This window comes from Dipodomys merriami, unplaced genomic scaffold (genome assembly GCF_024711535.1).
Source record: "Dipodomys merriami isolate MVZ:Mamm:240054 unplaced genomic scaffold, mDipMer1.0.p SCAF_5, whole genome shotgun sequence".
In the NCBI taxonomy this organism is placed as follows: Eukaryota; Metazoa; Chordata; class Mammalia; order Rodentia; family Heteromyidae; genus Dipodomys; species Dipodomys merriami.
Window position 1 is genome coordinate 34,653,333 of NW_027206068.1, and position 12,474 is coordinate 34,665,806.

The 12,474-nt window shown below is 37.8% G+C and overlaps 1 protein-coding gene across 3 annotated transcripts in view; it reads right to left on the reverse strand.

Moving 5' to 3' along the window:
- Sema3a (semaphorin 3A) overlaps nt 1-12,474 on the reverse strand; it is a 318,416-nt gene that overhangs the window by 48,766 nt on the left and 257,176 nt on the right. The window lies entirely within an intron of this gene.

A 12,474-nucleotide genomic window follows, 5' to 3' on the forward strand; every position in this document is an offset into this window, starting at 1 on the left:
TGCTCATCCCTTGTCCTCTTAGAATCTTCTGGTCTCCTGAACCTCTAGTAAAATTGGATTCAAAAATCCTTTGTCTTATGTTTCTTTGGGCCTGGCTTACTTCGCTTAATATAATTTCCTCCAAATCATTCCATTTCCTAACAAATGGGGCAATGTCATTCTTTCTGATGGAGGCATAGAATTCCATTGTGTATATATACCACATTTTCTTGATCAGTTCATCTTCTGAGGGGCATCTGGGTTGGTTCCATATCTTAACTATGGTAAATAATGCTGCAATAAACATACTTGTGCTGGTAGCATTAGTATGGTCTTGTTTGTGATCATTGGTTTCCCTTATTAGCAATAACTAGTATATGTCTGGGACAAGCAGAAAAGCTCAAATAAGATGCTGTTAAGCAAAATGAACCCCAAGAAAGGGACACAAGTGGTTTTTTTCTTCCTTGCTATTGTTTCTAACCTATTTATAAGGTACCATGTGAGTTTTGTTGCTTTTTATGTCTGTCCCTCAGGGTATATATAACCCCTGTTTTCACTTTATTTGATGTTGGTATAATTTGGGGAGGGGAAGGGAAAAAATGTTTAAATAGGGATGCAGATTGACCCATTGCAACAATGAGATGTACCATACGCTATGTCGAAAAACGAACTTTACAATTCAGGTGGGGCTGGGGGTGGGAAGTGGGGGTGGAGGTGTAGTTGAGGAGGTGGGATGGTAGGGGGAAAACAAAGGAGGAGGCAACAATGCTGGATAAGAAATGTATTGATTACCTTGCTCATGTGACTGTAACCCCTCCGTACAGTATTTTCACAATAAAAAAACTTATTTAAAAATATCCTTTGTCCTACTTCCCAATCAATGATGAAGAAAATATATAAACCTAGTGAATAGTTCTGTTATAAATTCAAGTGATTTTTACTATACCAAACCCACATGTAGCTAAAGAATTTTTGGGTTACTTTTAGTTTCTCACAAACGATTGACTGCCAACAACTACTTTAAAGTAGTAAGTAGTAGAAGTTTTCACTAAGAGGAGGATTTTCTAAGTTAAAAATTCTCAGAAGTGGTGAAGTATAAACAGATATTTAATTTTGAAAACATGAATCAACAATAAAACAGTGCAATGAGATAGGAATGGAGGTAGAAAGACCACTCTACAGGCAGTCACAGAGACGATGGTGACTTGGATCTGTATTCATGGTGAGAAGGAGCACACCAAGGAATCATTTGAAAGAAGAATAAGTGAGCTTCACTTGGTAATGGGATGCTGACTGTATGAAGTGGTGAGGAAAAAATGGATATTAATGAAATGTTTTATCTGAACAATTCTTGAAAAAAGAATCAGTTACTGAGATGGGAAGTTGAGAGGAAAGGCAGGCATGCATGAATGAAGATGAGTGAATTTCAAAGCATTTAAAGGTGGCGCCTTGTGAGATAGTCCCGTAAAGGACCAGAAGTGCTCTAGAGTGATGGGTATGAACTTCTGCATTCAACTTCCTATTTCTTGAGATAAGTTCAGATATTGACCATCATTCCTTTACTCTTTACTACCATTGGAACAATAAAATATTCAAATCTTTCTAAAATTTCCATCTATATTCTGACTTTCTGCTGATAACATAAACCTGAATCTTAACTGTGAATTTTCATTTTTCTTTTTTTATTTATTTTGTCAGTTGTGGGACTTGAACTCTGGGCCTGGGTGTTGTTCCTGAGTTCTTCAGCTCAAGATTAGCACTCTACCACCTGACCGACAGCACCACTTCTGGTGCTGGTTGTTAATTGGGGATAAGAGTCTCCATAACTAAGATATTGAACCAACCCAGATGTCCCTCAGTAGATGAATGCACCAAGAAAAAAAAATATATATCACTTTTTGTATGCCTCCATCAGAAAAATGGCACCACCAATTTGTTAGGAAATGGAAAGATTTGGGAATATATATCTATATATTAAGTGAAGTAAGCCAGTCCCAAAGAAACATAGGTCCCATGGTTTCCCTTATTTGCAATAACTAGTATATGTCTAGGACAAGCAGAAAAGGTCAAAAGCTACGTCCATATAACCATACAAGATGGTGCTAAGCGAAATGAACAAGTTAGGGACACAAGAGGTTTTTATCTTTCTTGCTATTTTTTAAGTGTATTTATAATGTACCATGTGATTTTTTTTCTTTTGTATGTTCTTCCCCCATGGTATAACCCCTGTTTTCACTGTATTTGATTCCAGTGCTCTGCATCTTGTTTATACATTTTTCTAATTTGGGAAGGGGAAGGGAAATAACAAAATGCTTAAATAAGGATACAGGTTGACCTACTGTAACAATGAGATGTATAAGACACTGTTGAAAACAACTTTCCAACTTTGGTGGGGGCAGGGAGGAGTTGGGGAGGTAAGGAGGAAAGGGATAGTAGGGGAAAAACAAAGGAGGAGGTAACAATGCTCGATAGGAAATGTACTCATTACCTTGCTCATGTAACTGTAACTCCTCTGTACAGTATCTTTACAATACAAAAAGCGTCTCTTTAACTGAGAATTTTCTAATGATCACTGTTTCATCCCTGACTTCCTTGTTTTTTTTCTCTTAATCCCTAAATTTGTCTTTGGTCACTTGTTATTTCCTCTCATTCCTAGAAATGGCGTCATCTTCAAGTTTTCCTTCTATTATTTCAGTATTTTCAGTGTTCTTATAGCTTTATTTCTCTTTGAGAAATTATTTAGTCCTGCAGATGCAAGAATCAGCAAATGATGATCAGTCTTCCTTTTCTGTTTCTGTCTAATTGTGCCCTTCAAAATTCTACCTAAATTCTACCTAAATTTTTCACTGAAACTAATTCATGATGCTTAGTAAGGAAATCATCAACTTTCTTTCAAACTCACTTATAAGTGGTGGCTTATGCCTATAATTCTAGCTACTTGGGAGACTGAAATTGATAAGGTTTTGGTTTAAAGCCATCCTCGGTAGAGAATTTCACAAAACCTCTTCTCAAAGAAGACTTAGATATGGAGGTGCATTTTTAATGTACTAGCTACAGGCAAGGATTATTGGAGCCCAACAGGCTGACAACGCTGTTGCTTACACTCTCTTTCCTGTTCTACATGCTCCTTTCACACATTGTTCATGTTTGTATTAGTTTTTTTCTTGAAATAATCTCTCCTTTCTTCAACTTATATTAACTGTTCTGTTAAGATACATATATAATGTTAATGAAATAAGTATAAATGTGTGTAGTGTATGAATTTTGCTGAACAAAATCCAAGTGTCAAAATATGATCATGCAATATAAGTTAAATTGGGGTAAGCTAAGATGGCAAGAAGAATGATGTTACTGTGACTAATAAGGCTAAAAGTGTTTTCCACATTGATCAATACTATACTTCATCTAGGTCACAAATTTGGCTTCAAGTTTTCTAGCATAAGAAAGAAATGGGAAACTGTAGCCGGGCGCTGGGGCTCACGCCTGTAATCCTAGCTACTCAGGAGGCTGAGATCTGAGGATCATGGTTCAAAGCCAGCCTGGGCAGGAGAGTCTGTGGGACTCTTTTTTTTTAAATAATTTTTTTATTGTGAAAATACTGCACAGAGGGGGTACAGTTACACTAGCAACGTAGTGAGTACATTTCCTCTCAAGAATTGCTGCCTCCTTTGTTTTTTCCCTACCATCCCTTCCTTCCTACCTCCACAACTACACTCCATCTCCATTCCTAAACTGTAAAGTTTTCAACATAGTGTCTTGTACATGTCATTGTTGCAATGGGTCAACCTATATCCCTATTTAAACATTTTGTTTTTTCCCTTCCCCTCCCCAAATTAAATCAAAATCAAATACAGTGAAAACAGGGGTTACACCATGGGGGAGGGACATAAAAAGCAACAAAAAAAATCACATGGTACCTTATAAATACATTAGAAACAATAGCAACAAAGAAAAACCACTTGTGTCCCTATCTTGGGGTTCATTTTGCTTAACTTCAGCTTATCTGGTCATATTGGTCATATATATATATGTAACCATACACACACACATGCGTGCGCACGCGCACACACACACACACACACACATGCACGCGCGCGCGCACACACACACACACACACACACACACACACACACACACACACATATATAGCTTTTGACCTTTTCTACCTGTCCCAGACATATACTAGTTATTGCAAATATGGGAAACCATGGGACCTATGTTTCTTTGGGCCTAGCTTACTTCACTTAAGATAATTTTTTTCAAAGTCTTTCCTAACAAATGGGGCAATGTCATTCCTTCTGATGGAGGCATAGAAGATACTCTTTTTTTTTTTTTAATTTTATTTTATTTTATTTGAGAACATACTGTACAGAGGGGCTACAATTACATGGGCAGGATAATGCATACATTTCTTACCAAGCATTGCAGCCTCCTCCTTTGTTTACCCTTCACCTCCCTTCCCCGCCTCCCCCCTCCCCCCACCCAATTATACCCCCCTCCCCCCCCACACTGACATTGTAAAGCTGGTTTTGACATGACATTTTGTACTTCTCATTGTTGCAACAGGTCCACCTGAATCCTTAAACGACTTGTTTGTCCCCATCTCCTCCACATGTTATACTGACATCAAATATAGTGAAAGCTGGGGTTACACTGTGGGGGAGGGACATACAAAGCAACAAAGAAATAATCTTATAAATGCGTTAGAAACACATGCATGAAAGAAACGAAAACATTAAAATACATATTTAAGGGTTCATTTTCCTAACATCACATTATCTGACCTTTTCCGCTTGACTCATACCTATACTAGATATTGCAAATAAGGGAAACCATGGGACCTATGCTTCTTTGGGCCTGGCTTACTTCACTTAATATAATTTTTTCCAAACCTTTCCATTTCCTAACAAATGGGGAAATGTCATTCTTTCTGATGGAGGCATAGAATTCCATTGTGTATATATACCACATTTTCTTGATCCATTCATCTACTGAGGGGCATCTGGGTTGGTTCCATATCTTAGCTATGGTAAATAATGCTGCAATAAACATAGTTGTGCTGGTAGCTTTAGTGTGGTCTTGTTTGTAAACATTTGGGTAAATGCCCAAAAGTGGGATTGCTGGATCATAGGGGAGATCTATGTGAAGTCTTTTGAGGAACCTCCATACTGCTTTCCAAAGTGGTTGAACAAGTTTACATTCCCACCAACAAGGAAGTAAGGTTCCTTTCTGTCCACATCCCCTCCAGCATCTGTTGTTGTTAGAGTTCTTGATTTTTGCTGTTCTAACTGGAGTGAGGTGATATCTCAATGTTGTTTTGATTTGCATTTCTTTTATGGCTAGGGATGTTGAACATTTCTTCATGTGTCTATTGGCCATCCTTCTTTCTTCTTCAGAGAAGCTTCTCTTTAAGTCTTTCGCCCACTTATTTATTGGGCAGTTGTATAGAAGATACTCTTATCTCCAATAAACCACTCAGAAAACTGGAAGTGGAGTTGTGGCTCAAGTGGTAGAGCATTCACCTTGAGCTAAAGAGATGAGGGACAATGCCCAGGGCCAGTGTTCAAGCCTCACAACCGAAAAAAAAAGAAAAGAAATGGGAAACTTTGTTGTCAATTACATTATTCACAGTATACCTAAAGTAGAAAATAAATGAAGCTAATAATTGTCATACTAATGTTAACTAACTTTTCCACAAATTTTCTTTCCTTTGAGTTCCTTTCCTTTCATCTTTCTATAAATATGTTACCTTTCTGGAAATTACCTCTTTTCCTACCTTCACAGATATATGTTGTGTGTATGACAGGGAAAGAAAATTTTCTTCTTTTTATATTATCCTCATTTTCATACCTGCCTTAGGATAGACATGTTTCTTCCTATATTTCCAGCTCTCTCCTTTTCAGTTTCTGCATATAATAAAGTTTCCTCTAAGTTTATTCTTCATCTTTCCCAGTGTAACAAATGCATATCTCTTCCCTCCTGGCAGACGTGTTCAATCTGTTTTCCCTGCCTTTGGCCTCACCTTCCACAGAGCATGTTGTACTGTCTAGCACCTTTTAACACAACAACTATTCCCTGGTACCTGGAGCATCTACTATTAGTAGAACCTATAAAACTATTTTAATCACTTGTTTGTCTTCTCCTCTCTACTTGTTAACTGATCTCCCTGCGTTTGCTTCCATTATATGCATAGTGTTAGGAATAATATGAAGTTCAAAAAAAAGTGAATGAATGTATAAACGAATGAATTAATGAATAAACAAGTATTCAGAAAAAGTATAGATTTATTTTTAATAAGTAATCTCAATTATTGTTTTGTTTTGCCATGAGTTGCTAAAATGTTTTGGATGGGTGGGGTTCATTGTAGATTCAAAAGGTTTTTTGGTAAAGAAATACTCATACATGTCTCTTTAAATTGAAACTACTTTTAAGTTATTCTGCAATAATTTTCAAAGCCTTTTTCTGGATTTTTATAGTCTTTGAATCTAGAAGAAGCTTTCCTTCTCTTTTTGTACTCAATAATTAATTTGGTAAAGTTAACATTCTATTTGTGATTTTTTTTCAGAAGGAGAATCCATCAAGAACATTAAAATAAAGAAACCATCTCGCTTAGTTGCATTTAACTAAAAATAAAGACAAGAGGTTATCATAGTCTTGAGCAACTACAAGCAACTCAGTAACTTTTCATTTCATCAAAAACTCTCCACAGAAGAAGTTTACTCAAGTTCACTTAACCATCCTCTGTGATCAATTCTCTTTAGAAATTTACTAAAGTGAAGTAAGCCAGGCCCAAAGAAACATATGTTCCATGGTTTCCCTTATTTGAAATAACGATGATATGGCTGGGACAAGCAGACAAGCTCAGATAAGATGATGTTAAGCAAAATAAACCCAAAGATAGGGACACAAGTGGTTTTTTTCTTCCTTGTTAGTGTTTCTAACACTAATTTATAAGGTACCATGTAAATTTTTGTTGCTTTGTATGTCCGTCCCCCATGGTATAACCCTGTTTTCATTGTATTTGATGTTGGTATAATTTGGGGAGGGGAAGGGAAAAAACAAATTGTTTAAATAGGGATACAGAGCTGATGTTAGGGAAATGAACCCTAAGATATGTATTCAATTTTTTTCTTTCATGCGATTGTTTCTAATGCATTTATAAGATTATTTCTTTGTTGCTTTGTATGTCCCTCCCCCATGGTATAACCCCTACTTTCACTGTATTTGTTGTCGGTATAATTTGTGGAGGGGAAGGGGAAAAACAAATCATTTAAATAGGGATACAGGTGGACCCATTGCAACAATGAGATGTACAAGTTGTTAGGTTGAAAACAAACTTTACAACTTTGGTGCGGGGGGGGGGGTGGTAATTGGGGGGGATCGGATGGGGGGCAGGGGATGGGAGGGATGGAAGGGGAAACAAAGGAGGAGGCTACAATGCTTGATAAGAAATGTACTCATTATCTTGTCCATGTAATTATAACCCCTCTGTTCAGTATTTTCACAATAAAAAAATAAATAGAGATATAGATTGACCCATTTCAACAATGAGATGTACAAGACACTATGTTGAAAAACAAACTTTACAATTTAGGCAGGGTGGAGGGGGTGTAGCTGAGCAGATGAGAAGGAAGGGATTGTAGGGGAAAAACAAAGAGGAGGTAACAATGCTTGATAAAAAAATGTACTCATTACCTTGCTCATGTAACTGTAACCCCTGTGTGCACAATAAAAAACTTAATTAAGAAAAAGAAATTTAGTAAAGTTCACTGGAAATTATTCTATGCCCATTTTCTTCTATCAGTCTTCTTGCAGAGTTTAAATAACTAGAAGTCACTAGTTCGTTTTCTTTTAAAAATCTGGTCTTATAAGCCATTTAAGCAGAATGCCTATTTCCAGTCTCCAGATACAAATTCTCCACTTCAGTGTGGTCAAGTCCATTGAAATGAATACACACAAATAAACAGAGTGTTTAGTAATGCAAACAGCTACAGCACCTCTAATCTACTTTCCCATATTGAAATGTTTTTTACTTTATGAAGTTTGCAAAATCCTATGTGACAACAGTTTAACAAAACCTATGAGCTTGCAGAATTTGAGATTTCTAGTTATGTGAAGGAGAAAGTTAATAGGGATGCCTATGAAAAGCTGAACATCAAAAGAAAATGGTAGGATCCATTCGAGCAAGATCAAAGTGCAGTGCTTGCATCAGCATAAAATTGCAATATAAATACTATGCAAGGTAAATAGAGCTGGAAAGGATTTGCTCATCTTGATAACTTAAATTATATGCCTCTGGGGAAGAGACATTGTCTTCTGAGATATTTTGGTACTTTTCCAATGCCCTGAGCATAGGGTGGAAGCTAAACAAATAATCACATTTAATAATCCTGGGCCAAGGCTATCATCTGAAGCTTGGAATCCTCAGTCATGATAATGGCAATAAACACTGAGTAAATACGCCCCTCATTCCTCCTCTGTATCTCCTTTGCAACCCCTGACATTCCCTCACATCTCTTCCCACACATGGCATTTCTTGCAAAATCCACATTTGGCACCACCTGCCACTTGTAACAGTACCACTCTGTTGAAATATTTTTAGCAGCTGCAAATTAAACTGTCCTTCAGGTGCAATCTCACACTTAATGAAAATGACACCTTGGCACAGGACTCGTGCTGCGTTACCTTCATGATTCATTTGGCAGCTCAGGCTCATTTAAATAATGAACACAGTTTGCTGCTCTCAGCACTAGAATCGATCTGAATCTGTTTGATCCCTACTTTTTGGCCAGCATTTGACTGGACATACCCCTTCCACCAAGAGCCTCTAATGCACACCTATATATGTATTTTGTTTCTGAAAGTGAATTAAATGCATTAAATAATTATTAAGCAGTTTTGAAAAATAAAACATGCAGAAATCAGGCAGGTTTAGTTTTATAGGGCAGAAATTATGCATAGTTCATTAGTTAGACTAAAAAGGATGGAATTCATGATTGCAATCTTTCTTGCACAAGTGTCACAGGCTGTGTGAGGGTCAGGGCATAAAACACTCATACACTCTTCTGCTAGAGCACATCAGTAAGCCCCAAGGCAGAGTAGGAGGAGATAATCCCATTGCAGAAAAGAGCCTAAGCCAACAATCTCTGAATCAAAGGCAGAACTGTCTACCTAAGGAAACAGAAGACTTTAAAATGTAGATAAGTCACAACATACAAATGCGCATTCTCATGTTCTTCACACTTAGAAAAGTGATCCCACTAATATGACTATTTGTGTAGGAACCCCCTTTAAAAACCAGTACATGATGGGCTAGGAAGGTGGCTCAATAGTAGAGAGCTTGCCTTGCATGCCTGAGGCCCTGGGTTTGATTCCTCAGCACCACATAAGCAAAATGAAAAAAGCCAGAAGTGGCGCTGTAGCTCAAGTCGTAGAGCACTAGCCTTGAGCTGAAGAGCTGAGGGACAGCGCCCAGGATCAGAGTTCAAGCCCCATGACCGATCCCAAAAAACAAACAAACAAAAAAAACAGTACATGAAAAGCAAGCCCCACTTTCATTGAACATACAGAAAAACTACCTTGTAATAGGAAAAGAGTCAGAAATGGGTTGAAACCATGCTTCTTGCACTCAGTGGATGTGTAACATCACAGTAAATCTCACAGTACAAGCCCTGGTGCTGCTAGCTTACTTGGATAACTAAGTACACTGGTGGTAGAGCTTAGGATCAAGGTTCCAAACCATTCTGGGCACTCACATATTGGAAAATCTAATTTCCAACTAACCAGCAAACAGCCTGAAGGTGAGGCATGGCTCAAATGGTAGAGTGCCAACCCTATATGAGAAAAATAGTGATAGTAAGAGTCTTGGTTCAAGATACAGTACTTGCCCACACATGCCCACACACCCAAAGTTCATTAAGGCTGGTGTAGCACTACAGTCTGGTAATCTTGGCTCTGAAACACAGGTGTGGGATGATTGTAATTTCTAGGTTAGACTGGGTTATAAAGTGAGACTCTGTCTGAGATAATAAGCAACATGTTAATGTCACAGAGTGACAGTGTCCTTGTCTGACAGAAAACATATTTCTCTGTGGAGTATTGAGAGAATTAAAGAAAAAAGTACCTCTACATCTGTCTTTCTATAGGTTTTTGAAATTACTAGCTGCTATTATTTATTCAATGTTCATAAAACTTTCTGAAATATCTGTAAATATGTCGAAATTGAATAGCGATAACCTTTTAATGCTAGTGAAAACAGAAAACAAATTGAATTAGATGCTGGATGATAAAGAAGCTATGAACTTGTTGAAGTCAATTGGGAAAAGAAAAACTCCAGTTATAAGCCGGGCGCCGGTGGCTCACACCTGTAATCCTAGCCACTCAGGAGGCTGAGATCTGAGGATCGCGGTTCAAAGCCAGCCCCGGCAGGAAAGTTCGTGAGACTCTTATCTCCAATAAACCGCTAGAAAACCGGAAGTGGTGCTGTGGCTCAAGGGATAGAGCGCTCTCCTTGAGCTGGAGAAGACAAGGACAGGGCTCAAGCCCAGAGTTCAAGCCCCAGGACCGACAAAAAAAAAAAAAAAGAAAAACTCTAGTTATAAACTAGTACGTCATTACATATACATATACATAACATTTATACATACTAGTATACAATTAAATAGTTATAAACTATGTAAATGGAAAAACTCTTCCAATATGGCCAATACCATGCCTTGGGCTTCAACATTATTCCAAAGTAAGTATCCAGGAAACAGTGAAAAATCATCATCAGATGAGAACCAGCACCTCAGCATGGTGCCACAAGAAGTATTGGGGAAATACAAGGGAAACAACAACCCAAAGTGTCAATAGACCATGAAGGAGAACTTCAAACACATTAAGAATGCAAGGAATGTAGAGTAAGGTCACCTCACATTTTTAGTGAATGCCCAAATGGAGTAGAGATATTATTTTTGGCTGCTGAATAGGAAAACCTTTGGCTGCCAAGAAAAAAAGGACTGGAAAAATCTGACGCTTAGCTGGTTGGAAACTGTGAACCATCCTTGGGATAGATTAACCTCAAAGAGATTCAAGAGGAGTGACTTGAGGAAGGAATGAAGGATGGATTAGCATAAAAGGTTACACAGAATATAAATGGAAGTAATAGGTATTGGTGATGGTACCACTTATTTGTGTTTTACATACATTATGGGAATGCTCACTCATCCTGAAAAGAATCCTGAGATTAAGATTCACAAAATGCTATAAATACAAACTAGGTTTTAGCAGAGCCAGGACACAACAGCTGCTTGTACTGTGGAGATTATAGAAATAAACATTCATACATGTTATATACTATGCATCTTTATATATAATGTATTCTATCATGTGCATGCTATTTGGGTATTTTTTGACTATATTAATCAAGATATTTCTTCTTGTCATTCATAAAATGCTGGTGGAACATCTTACTACATTCTACTATAACAAAATAAGGTTATTTTAAACTAAAAGGTCATAACCATAGTATTCCCCAGCTGAAGAAAAATTCTGAACAGGAAAGAAAAGCCTTTGGGATATTGGACATATTAGCATAAACATGTGAAGTAATCACAAACCTCATTTGCACTATGATGTTTGACTCTGTGTGTCAGATCACATTAGTCACCTATGTCTTTTATAAACCTTGTTATGTGGAGAAAATATTTTTCATGTTTCCCAGTTTTATCAACACATCTGTTTAGTGGGCAGTTTCTGTCATTTCTTCCCAGACACATTTTGGGTGCATTTTTCTTTTATTTTTGTATGTTTTTTATTATAAAAATACAGTACAGAGGGGTTACAGTTATATGAGCAAGGTAATGAGCACATTTCCTATAGAGTATTGGTGCCTCCTCCTTTGTTTTTCCCCTACCATCCCTTCCCTCCCACCTCCACGACTTACCGGGAACCCCCTCCCCCACGCTTAAAGTTCTTTTTCAGCATAGTGTTTTGTACATCTCATTGTTACAATGGGTCAACCTGCATCCCTATTTAAGCATTTTGTTTTTTCCCTTCCCCGCCCCAAATTAGAGAAGTGTATATACAAGATGCAGGGCACTGACTTTTTTTTGGGGGGGGGGTCCAGTCGTGGGGCCTGAACTCTGGGCCTGGGCGCTGTCCCTCAGCTCTTCAGCTCAAGGCTAGCGCTCTACCACTTGAGCTACAGCACCACTTCCTGCTTTTTTCTTTTTTCTTATGTGGCGCTGAGGAATCGAACCCAGGACCTCAGGCATGCAAGGCAAGCGCTCTACCACTGAGCCACCTTCCCAGTCCATGGGCACTGACTTTTGTCCTTTCTGAAGCTCTCTTTTTTCCTCATGTCTTGCTCTGTGCTTTTCAAAGATCTCATACTCCAAATCATCTTTTCCCATCCTCACTTTAAAATGTTGATAATTATATTTCTAAATAAACACAAAGTTTGAAGACTTTCAGAAATTTGTAAGGTCCCTTATTCCCTTTTCAGGATACAG